Genomic DNA, 10,638 nt, shown 5'->3' with positions numbered 1-10,638 from the left:
CTGTGGGCCTTTAAAACATTAGCTGTGGGCCGCAAATGGCCTCCGGGGCACACATTTGACACCCCTGCTATAGATAATAAAAAATGTAATCTGATAAATCTATGGATAAAAAGCTGAGCCTGGCGACGCATGCGCGTTAACAGCTCTCTCGCTCTCTCTGTCTCCGCCCCTCCCTCACGAATGCTGCTGTGTGCACCCCTCCCCTCCCTCCTTCCCACACAGACACACACCCAGCGCGGCTCCTCCGTGTGACACAAGAGATTCAGAAGGACGGCGCTGCAATAAAACACACTCAGATCTTCTGTTTCTAGCCGATACTACATAAAAAATAACGTAAAATGACGCAGTAACGCATCATGTAGTAACGGTAACTGAGTTACTGAATATAAAAAATAACGCGTTAGATTACTAGTTACCGCAGAAACTAACGGCGTTACAGTAACGCGTTACTTTGTAACGCGTTAGTCCCAACACTGGTGTGTGAATGGGCATACTTGCCAACCCTCCCGTTTTTAGCGGGAGAATCCCGTTATTCAGCGCCTCTCCCGACAACCTCCCGGCAGAGATTTTCTCCCGACAAACTCCCGGTATTCAGCCGGAGCTGGAGGCCACGCCCCCTCCAGCTCAATGCGGACCTGAGACTGAGTGGGGACAGCCTATTTTCACGTCCGCTTTCCCACAGTATAAATATGCTTGCAAGTTCCAAAACGAATGGAAAGAAAAATTTCAGTTCATCCAGGACAGTTCGAAGGGGAAGGTGTATGTTGCCTGTAAATATGTAGAACAGACTTCTCCATTGAACACGGTGGCCGAAATAATTTCTCAGTCATGAACAGAGAAGTTAAACAGGACAATACTGCCATCTATTGGATAGATAATTCAAGTATTTCTTTTATGTAAATAAAATAAATATATATATATAGCTAGAATTCACTGAAAGTCAAGTATTTCATACATATATATATATATAGGGGCGTGGTTATTTACCGCTAGAATTCACCAACTCGAGTATTTCATATATATATATATATATATATATATATATATATATATATATATATATATATATATATATATATATATATATATATATATATATATATATTTCATATATATATATATATATATATATATATATATATATATATATATATATATATATATATATATATATATATATATATATATATATATGAAATATATATGAAATACTCGAGTTGGTGAATTCTAGCGGTAAATAACCACGCCCCCAACCACGCCTAGTATATACAATAATATAAACCAAGTCATTGTATTTCATTTAGGATTATTTCATATCTTCATTTAAATAAAAATATATTTTTATCTTTTTTAGATACAGTCAATAAATAATGTGAACATGTATCATAACATGGAAAACTAAGAGAACGTGTTGTGAATGAGGATGCTTGTGGACTGGGATTTTTTTTAATTTTTTTTTTACACATTTTTAATTTAAAAAAAAAACTGTTTTTCCAACGTATTACATTTAAGACGATTTCTCTTAGTTATTATTTCTCCGGCTGTAGAAAAGACCCGCTCACAGGCAATGTTCCCTCTAATTGTTCATGTGTCTGAGCAAACACAAAAACTCCCTGAGCATTCAGTGGAGCACATGTGAGCAACATCACACGTGGCAATACCAGCAGCACACCTGTCTGAAACCAATCTTTTATAATAACACTCAAATGAGAGGAGTCATTTTCATGAGATTATTTTCTAATATTAGTGATTTGGCCCACTTGTAATGAAAATAAAAGAAATCTTGTTTTTCATAAACTGTGGATTAGTATTGTACAATATGTCTGGGTGGTGGTCCTGCTTTGGAAATCATTTGTACCCCTTCCAGAGATTACATTTAGTTCCCCTTAAACATTCTCATGTTGCACAATGAAATGTAAGCATAGGATGAAGTGTGCATTCCTGTTACTTTCTCTAGTAACAGCATTCCATGATTAATATAAAAAAAATAACATTAATAATAAATGACAGTAGAATAAGCACACGTATGACCCGAGGAGTCATAGTGTAACTTTGTGTGGTGTTTGAGTTGTCCGACTTTTTGTGTGGCCATAAACGCACAAGTGGCTTAGTGGTATGCGTGTTGGTGACAGATGACAAGTTGGTTTTGGCCTGGTTTGTACGGCAGAAAATGACTACTTTTTCGAGAGAAGTTTTTTACTCATGTTTTTGGTGTGGTTATGGCCGAATATAAACAGTTTTGCTCAATAAAGTGATCGATATAATTCCTGTCCTCGAAGCATCTCGATAGACGTTATAATAATTGAACGGTGTTCAATTGAACGGTGTTGACGAACACCGTTAGGGCCGCTTGTTTTCACTGTCACTCAGAGTTGCATAGCAAAATTACACAGAATAAATGTGTTTATTTTGTTTAGAATTCAGATGGGTTTGATTTGGTGCGCGGCATATATTTGCTGTGCGCAGAGGACGCTTGAGCAGTGCGCAATTGCTCAGGCGCGCACCTTAGAGGGAACGTTGCTCACAGGGCACAGAGGAGGCGTCAGTGCGACACAGTTCGCGTATCGGTCACGTGACCAAAACAGCTCATGATCGGTTGCGTGACTTTCTAAAAGCGGTACGCGCACCGACACAGGGTTTCGCTCTATGAGCTCGACGCATGCGCCGATGCATCGGTGTTGCCGGACCCGTCACTACTGTTACAGATTGTGGGTGCTTTGTTTTTTCCTGTCGTTGACCTTTTGACACTTTTGGGATTTTAATAAATGTTTGTAAACTGTTACCAACTGCGTGCCTTGCCATCCTTGATTTGAAAGACTGGTTTACAAAGGTTGCTTTACCTTCACCCGAGGCGGGGTGTGACATTGAAACATGTTGTTTTCTATTTCAAACCCATTTTTTAACATTTATAAATCTTTTTTTTTTTTGGAGGTGGCATAAAAAGAAACCTTTTTTTTTTCTATAGGCCATACCTGCAAGATTGAGGTTAAGTCGGTATACCAAAAAAAGATTTGCAACCAAAAAACTATATTTTTTGTTTTATTGATTTTCAAACCTATTTCTATTTGTCTGCATTTTTTTTATTTTTTCATGTTTGTTTGGTTGCATAGAAAAACACAGAGATTTCTACAGTGGCCTTGAAGTGCAAAACATTTGAACAGTTCATGAAACATATTACAATTTCAGAAAACACAAACAGAAAAAAACGAAACACATTACAATTTCAGAAAACACAAAGAAAAGCTGATCGGCGCTGTGGCCGTAAGGTGGTCTGTGTCTGCATTGGCGGTAATCCCAGAACCAGGGATGTCGTCAAGGTGAAGGAGTCCTGTCAGGTCCAGTTGGCTCATGGGACTCTGGTGGCAGCAGGCCAAGCGGTGTGTGTCCTTTACCAATGTGTTTTCTCTATTTGTAAAGTGTTTCGTTTTTTTTTCTTGGTTATATTCCTTATTTGGTTACAATTCAATTTCAGTACTATGGGCAGGACTTGTGGAAAGAAATTGGTGGTTATTTTTAGGCAACCAACGGAAATTAAAAAAACACAAAAAAACTTAGAAACTTTAACTTTTTTTTTTTAATGTTTGGGTTGCGACTCAACTTTAATCTCAAGAGTGGGGCTTATGGATAATTGTTTGGTTTTATCCAACCAAACAAAAGAAGACTTGTATCCAAAAAAAAGTTATTCATTTGAAAATTAAGATTTATATAAGGGCTGTCAAAATTAATGTGATAACGCTTTTGACTATAAGTTCTTTTTTTTAATGTGAGATCAACACGCATGCGTCCTGACTACTTTTTGACTCAAACGTAAAGGCGTGGGAAATGTAATGCTGTTCAGTTATTGAGCCACGTACAAACTCGAAAATAGCGAGCAAAAATGTACAAAGAGAAGCGTACATTATGGATATCTCAGATCAAAAGCCATGGCAAGTCATTCTCCCGACAAGACAAGACTATTTCATCTTTGATCGCCGTGAGAGGACATCACTGAAGCGAAAGCATGCTGGCGCGCTTTTGCCGCTTTAATTACAGAACATTTTATTACAAAATAGAGAAGGTTGAAGGATTGTCATGCAGTGATGTGAATACCATTAACTTGTACAACATGTTATGTACAGAATACCAGAAGAATGTATTGACGTTTACATTCATGCATGCAATCATGTTTCATTCAAACTCAGTTGAAACACGGCACGATGCTTAACCGTTGTGTAATGTTCATATTGTTGTTACTAAACCAGCGTTTGTGGGACCCGTTGCATTTTGTGGCTTATAATGCCTCACAATCAAACACTTTTATGTTAAAATACTGAACAGATGTTTACCTTATCCCAATAAACATCTGTTCAGTATTTTACAGAGGTGGGACCAAGTCATTGCTTTGCAAGTCACAAGTAAGTCTCAAGTCTTTGCCCTCAAGTCTCGAGTCAAGTCCCGAGTCAAGACAGGCAAGTCCCGAGTCAAGTCCAAAGTCAAGACTGGAAAGTCTCAAGTCAAGTCCCAAGTCCTGCATTTTGAATTTCGAGTCCTTTCAAGTCCTTTTAACCACACACTAATATATTTACACAGATTGTGTATGCTTTTAAAACGCTGTATTTCTTTATTAAAACAAGTGCATTTGAAATTGCAGGAAAAAAATAGTGCTGACATTGCACTTCATAATAGCACTATTATCCAGCCATTTTAAACATTTAACTCATTCCTTTACAGAATAAAAACATTTGAAAAAACAAGTGCAACTGTACTTATTTGCACAAAAGTGTTAACATTGTATTTCCATGGCATATTGCATTGTAACTAGTTCCACAGCAGTTTCTATCCTGTTCTTACCTTATCTCATTGATCTCATCTCATACTGTATGTGTGTTTATGTGTGCGTACATATGAAAAACATAACAAAAACATGAACAAAACAATGAACAGAGTTGTACTTTTTAGATGTCAGGCCCCTATGCAATATGTACACATATTCTTAATATAGTATACATTTTAACTGACCTTTATTTAACTACGTTTGTGTTTTTGTAGGTGGCTAAAATACGCAGTGCTGCTGATCGCCGTCTAACGTACGTTACTGTGTGTGATACATTGACTAACGTAACGTTATGTGTATGGACCTCGTGCAGCCCTGCTTAAAAAAAATCACTTGACAAAAAGTATGAATAAGGTAGCGAACTGCAGTGGACGCAACATATTGCCGTGTTTGCAATGACGTTATAACCATAGACATCTTATAAGTAGACGCAGCATTGGCTGCTGTGACACGAGCAATTTGGCCGCCATCTTGAAGTGGTGACGAGGAGCCGGCGAGCAGCCTAAACTGACAGTTGACAGGTAGAAAACAAAGATGGTGTTCAGCGTTTTCCTACTCAAATGAGCGGACTGTTGAAAATAGGAATCGGGTGATTACTTTTCACAAGTAAGATTTAACATTAATGTACTATTGGTTGTATTTTATGAAAATAATATTACCACAGAGTTGAGAAGGAGCAAAGATCTTTAATATTTGTATGTGAAAATCACAAAGAAATCTTCTGGGGGAGGATGACCCCCTTACAGGGGTTTGGTTTACAAACTTTCAGCCCCACCTAAAACAAAATTCACCAGCCGTCACTGATTATGATGCATTCTCATTTTAGGCAAAATATAAGACAATACTTTCTTAACAGTATAATTGTAACCAGAAATTAGTCTTCAAGTAACAATATTCAAATACTAACATTGTTGGGTAAGACAGAATTTGGTTTTATTCTGAATCCAGTGAAACAGATTGGTGGTTTTAGCCTATATAAAGACTTACAGGTGTTTATATATGTTTATGTTGAAGTATTTGGCAGACGCTTTTATCCAAAGCGACATACATAAAAAATACATATAAAACAATGACTGTAAACATGATCATTTAAGGGAAGAATGTAATACAAAATATCAATACAAAGTGTCAAGACAGAATAAACTCTCTGCTGCTGCAGCAACAGAGATACAGTCTATAAGATATATATATATCTAATGTATTCATACATTGTTTATGTAGGATATACGCATGTATATATAACCTAATCATATTGTTTCTTCAATTTAAAAATAGCTGACCGTTTTTTTCCCCTTTCTCTGGGATTATATTCCCAGTTTTGATCTCGGACGTCTGGTCACTTATAGCGTTTAAGAATATTATATTACTGTTAAGCAAACTATGAATAATAAAACACGCCAAAACATGTGTCCTTTATCATAGCTACACATAAAACAAAAAAGCGCGTTAAAATCAGTGGTATTCAGTGAGGTAAGATGAATTAAATGCACTGACAGTTCATTGCTCCTGCCAAATGAATTGCACTAGTGGAGCGGATCACCACTCCAAGATGGCGGCCCCGCTTCTCGTCTGCGCCTGTAGGCAGTAGCGCGCGATGCTGCGTACCTTTATAAGATGTCTATGGTTATAACGTTAGCTGTTAGTTTACAGCCTCACTGATATAACTACACAGCAAATAAAAGTCACGTTACTTAGCCAATAAACGTTAGCTTACATTCAAAATTTACCCTTCTTTGTGCATCTTCAAATGTCGAACGAAGTTGGAAGTTGTTACGTCTCCGTCTATAATATTCGAACTGCATGATTTGCATAGGGCAATTCGTTTTTTGTTGACCAAGTCGTAGTTTTAATACCCGAACGAAATTAACTTTGGCATAATTGTTTCTCACTGCCGCATTGTTTGACAATTCTTCTTCATTGGTTGTCCTGCAATTTGATTGGATGAGAGCTGTGGGATGAAAACAGCGTAGATCTAATTTGATTGGCTGTTGTACTGAGAGCACACCAGCTGACAGGAACAACACGCTGATAGACGCAGACGAAGAAAATGAAAAATACGGAGCGGCGCGCTCCCAAATAACTTTTTAATCTTTGGGTTTTGGGGAAAGTAGCAAGTCATGTCAAGTCAAAAGGCTCAAGTCCAAGTGAAGTCACAAGTCATTGATGTTAAAGTCTAAGTCGAGTTGCAAGTCTCTTTACATTTTGTCAAGTCGAGTCCAAAGTCATCAAATTCATGACTCGAGTCTGACTCGAGTCCAAGTCATGTGACTCGAGTCCACACCTCTGGTATTTTAACATAAAAGTGTTTGATTGCGAGGCATTAAAAGCCACAAAATGCAACGGGTCCATCAGACCCACAAACGCTGGCTGAGTAACAACAATATGAACGTTGCACAGAATTTTTTTTTGCCAGTTTCTGCATCCCACAGGAATTCTTCTTTTGTGTTTCTGCACCTGCGGTTTCCACACACGGTTGCAACATTGTTTGTCAACACTGTCTGCTCTCATTTTCTAGCACATTTGACCCTCTGATGTTCTGTGTACCTACACTCTGTCCTCCTCCTGTCTAGGTCTGCTGTGTGTGTGTGTGTGTGTGTGTGTGTGTGTGTGTGTGGTACACAGAACATCAATTTCCACACTTCTATTAGCCCCAGGTCCAGTGGACCCGGACACCTTATATGTATTAGAAATGTGTAGGGGTGTGTGTGATCATTAAATATGTATTCTGATGTATGTTCTTCACAGAAAAAGAGCCAAAGTCAGTGAGTCTCAGTTTGAAAAATTAATTAATTGTATCATTTTTCTTTTAATAAAAAATGAAAAAGGGTCCCACAGACCGAACACCACACAAGGGTTAAGATGAACTTATTTTTCCATAACAGTGTATAAGGTTAATTAGTCCGCTCCTTTTCCTCCCCATCTGCTTTCTTTTGTAAATCAAGTAATAATTACAATTATTTATTTTTGCATTTGAAGCAAATGTAATGTCGATAATAGAAGTCATTATTATTAACCATCACAATAGTGTTATTTCTATTGGTATTTGTATTTCTTAATTTCTAGTGCAATAATGTTCAATGTCATCTTTGTGTTAATAATATCTACTTCATTAACTGGTACTTTGTTGTACTTTATGGTATCTCATTTGTATATATGGTATTGGCTGATGATGTTCTGTCTTTGTCGTTTCTTTCAGACTTATTCCCCTCTTGTCCCTGAAGTTCCCCCTTCTGTCTTCTTTTTTTTTCTTTATATTTCCTCCTGTTACGGTCCTGCTGCACCAAACACTAAATATATCGATTTGATGAAGTCAAATTCAAATAAGGCAACAAGGGAAATATCCCACACTTCTCTTTTGTAAAGTAAATCTGTACAGCAGATGTGGGTGTGGTTATCGGATGTACACAAGTCTGGCTTACCTAGCCGGTTTAAGGCATGGATTTACCAGCATGGCGTCTTAACCCGGGTACTCTGGCCTCTGTTGGTGTATGAGGTTCCTCTGTCAACAGTGGAGACTCTGGAGAGGAATATCAGCAGCTACCTCCGCTGATGGATGGGCTTTCCACGCACCGTGTTCAGCACAGCACTGTATGGGAAGACCAACAAGCTCCATTTCCCTTTCAGCAGCCTGGACGAGGAGTTCAGGGTCTCTCGCACTAGAGAGGCTTTGCTCTATCGTGACTCCAATGACTCTAAAGTGGCATCAGCGGGCATCGTGTTGCGAACTGGCAGGAGGTAGCTGAGCCTATGTCTTGGCTGAGACATAGGGCCATGGTGGGCACGGTGGCACCAGACCGTGCTGGGCTGGGAGCCTTTCCCGAACCTGGCTACGAGAAGGTGCGTGTTATGAACAAACGCCAGCTAGTCCTGAAGGAGGTGCGTGCAGAGGATGAGGAGGAACAAACCAACAGGATGGTGGGCATGCAGCAGCAGAGAGCATGGACAAGGTGGGAGGCTGCACTGGAGAGGAAGATGACCTGATCTGAGATCAGGCTGGCAGAACCCCAGCGCATTTGGTTCATGGTTCAAGCTGTCTACGACGTCCTTTCCAGCCCAGCCAATCTCCATCTCTGGGGCATGAATGATTCTCTAGCCTGTGTGCTGTGCTCCAGGAAAGGCTTGCTGTAGCACATCCTAAGCAGCTGCTCTAAAGCTCTGAGGAGGGCCTCTACCGCTGGTGGAACGATCAAGTGCTGAAGACTGCTGCTGAAGCCATAGCTAAAGCCGTGGCCAAAAACAACAGCAGCAAGCAACAACATGGCAAGAGGAAAATCGCCTTTGCCAGGACTGGAGTGCAGCCACAGTCACAGCCTAGAGCACCAGCCGGCTCCTCACCTCAACATTGGTCTGGGATCTACGAGTGGACTTGGGAAAGCAGTTCAAGTTTCCAGACTACGTCACAACAACTTCGTTGAGGCCAGACATCTTGCTTACGTCAGTATCTTCACGGCAGGTGATAGATAGACTCTTCTCTGATAGAGCTGACAGTTCCTTGGGAGGATTGCATAGAGGAGGCGAACGAGCTGAAGCGGTCAAAGTACCAGGAATTAGACGAGCAATGCTGAAGAGGAGGCTGGGAGGCATGCTGTGAACCCATTGAAGTGGGGTGTAGAGGCTTTGCTGGCCACTCACTGTGCAAGGTGTTCACACTACTGGGCATCACAGGTGCTGAGAAAAGGAAGGCCATCAAGGCCACAATGGAGGAAGCAGGGAGAGCCTTTAAATGGCTTTGGATCAGGAGGAGCGATCTGTGGGCCAATGCTACTGGGAAACAAGCAGGGGTCTGATCAACCCTGCCTGGGTCACCTGAGGGAGGGGGTATGATGTAGAAAGACCCAAAACCCCTGATGATCTCAGGCATATCACTGATGATGTGTTCCAGTGCATCCTAGGATGTAGCATACAATCATCTACATCGACAATGTGATTTGCCTGAGTAGCTGGACACGACATGTACAAAAAAAACAAACAAACAAAAAAAAAAAACTAACAATTATTCTGGTAGAAATATCATACATTACATTACCAAACATCTTTGACAATCAAAAAATGAGCATAACAGTACACGTTTTGTGTTATTAATGTGCAAAACTGGTGTCTAAACATGGTGTAGTTTCTCTCCTCTGAATGTAAGTGCTGTATTCCTTCAAAATACAAAATATACCAACACACTGCAGGTATATATATATATATTTTTTTATTTTCATTAATAATAATAAGTTCATAAATAATTTTATGAACGCAAACTAATCGGTAAACTAATCGGTCACGGTAATTAAAAGTTAAAAATTATATTACTTTTTATTATATTACTGATTAAAAATTATATCTATCTGCAAATAATCACAATTACTTTTGAGTTAACTATGAACAAACTGTGGTTAATCAGGATTACAAATTTTAGTCGTTCAACAGCCCTAATATATATATATTTTTTGATTACCAATCCTTTTTTTTTTTTGGTTACAACTCAACCTCAATTTTGTGGACGGGGTCCCTTTGAATATTATGTTAGAAGCTTTTGTCAGTCTCGAATGATGGCGTAACCATATGGGCGTGGCTGCTGACTACTTCCACCCTCAACACGTTTGGAGGGAAAATACCAGAGACGAGAAGTGGGCTACACTGGCCAAAAAAAATATTTTCTAAAACAATGCTCAGAAAAAGCACTGCCCACAAGATTGAAGTTAAATCGGAACCAAAAAAAAAAAAAAAAATTGTAACCAAAACATTTTTTTGTTAAAAATTAAAATCCCTTTTTCCTTATTTTGTGTGTCTGGTTGCATAAAAACACATTCTCTTTATACACAATGAGCATTCCTCCT

This window comes from Entelurus aequoreus, linkage group LG05, assembly GCF_033978785.1.
Source record: "Entelurus aequoreus isolate RoL-2023_Sb linkage group LG05, RoL_Eaeq_v1.1, whole genome shotgun sequence".
Taxonomy (NCBI): domain Eukaryota; kingdom Metazoa; phylum Chordata; class Actinopteri; order Syngnathiformes; family Syngnathidae; genus Entelurus; species Entelurus aequoreus.
The sequence above is the reverse complement of the archived record's forward strand: the minus strand, read 5'-3'. Positions refer to the sequence as shown.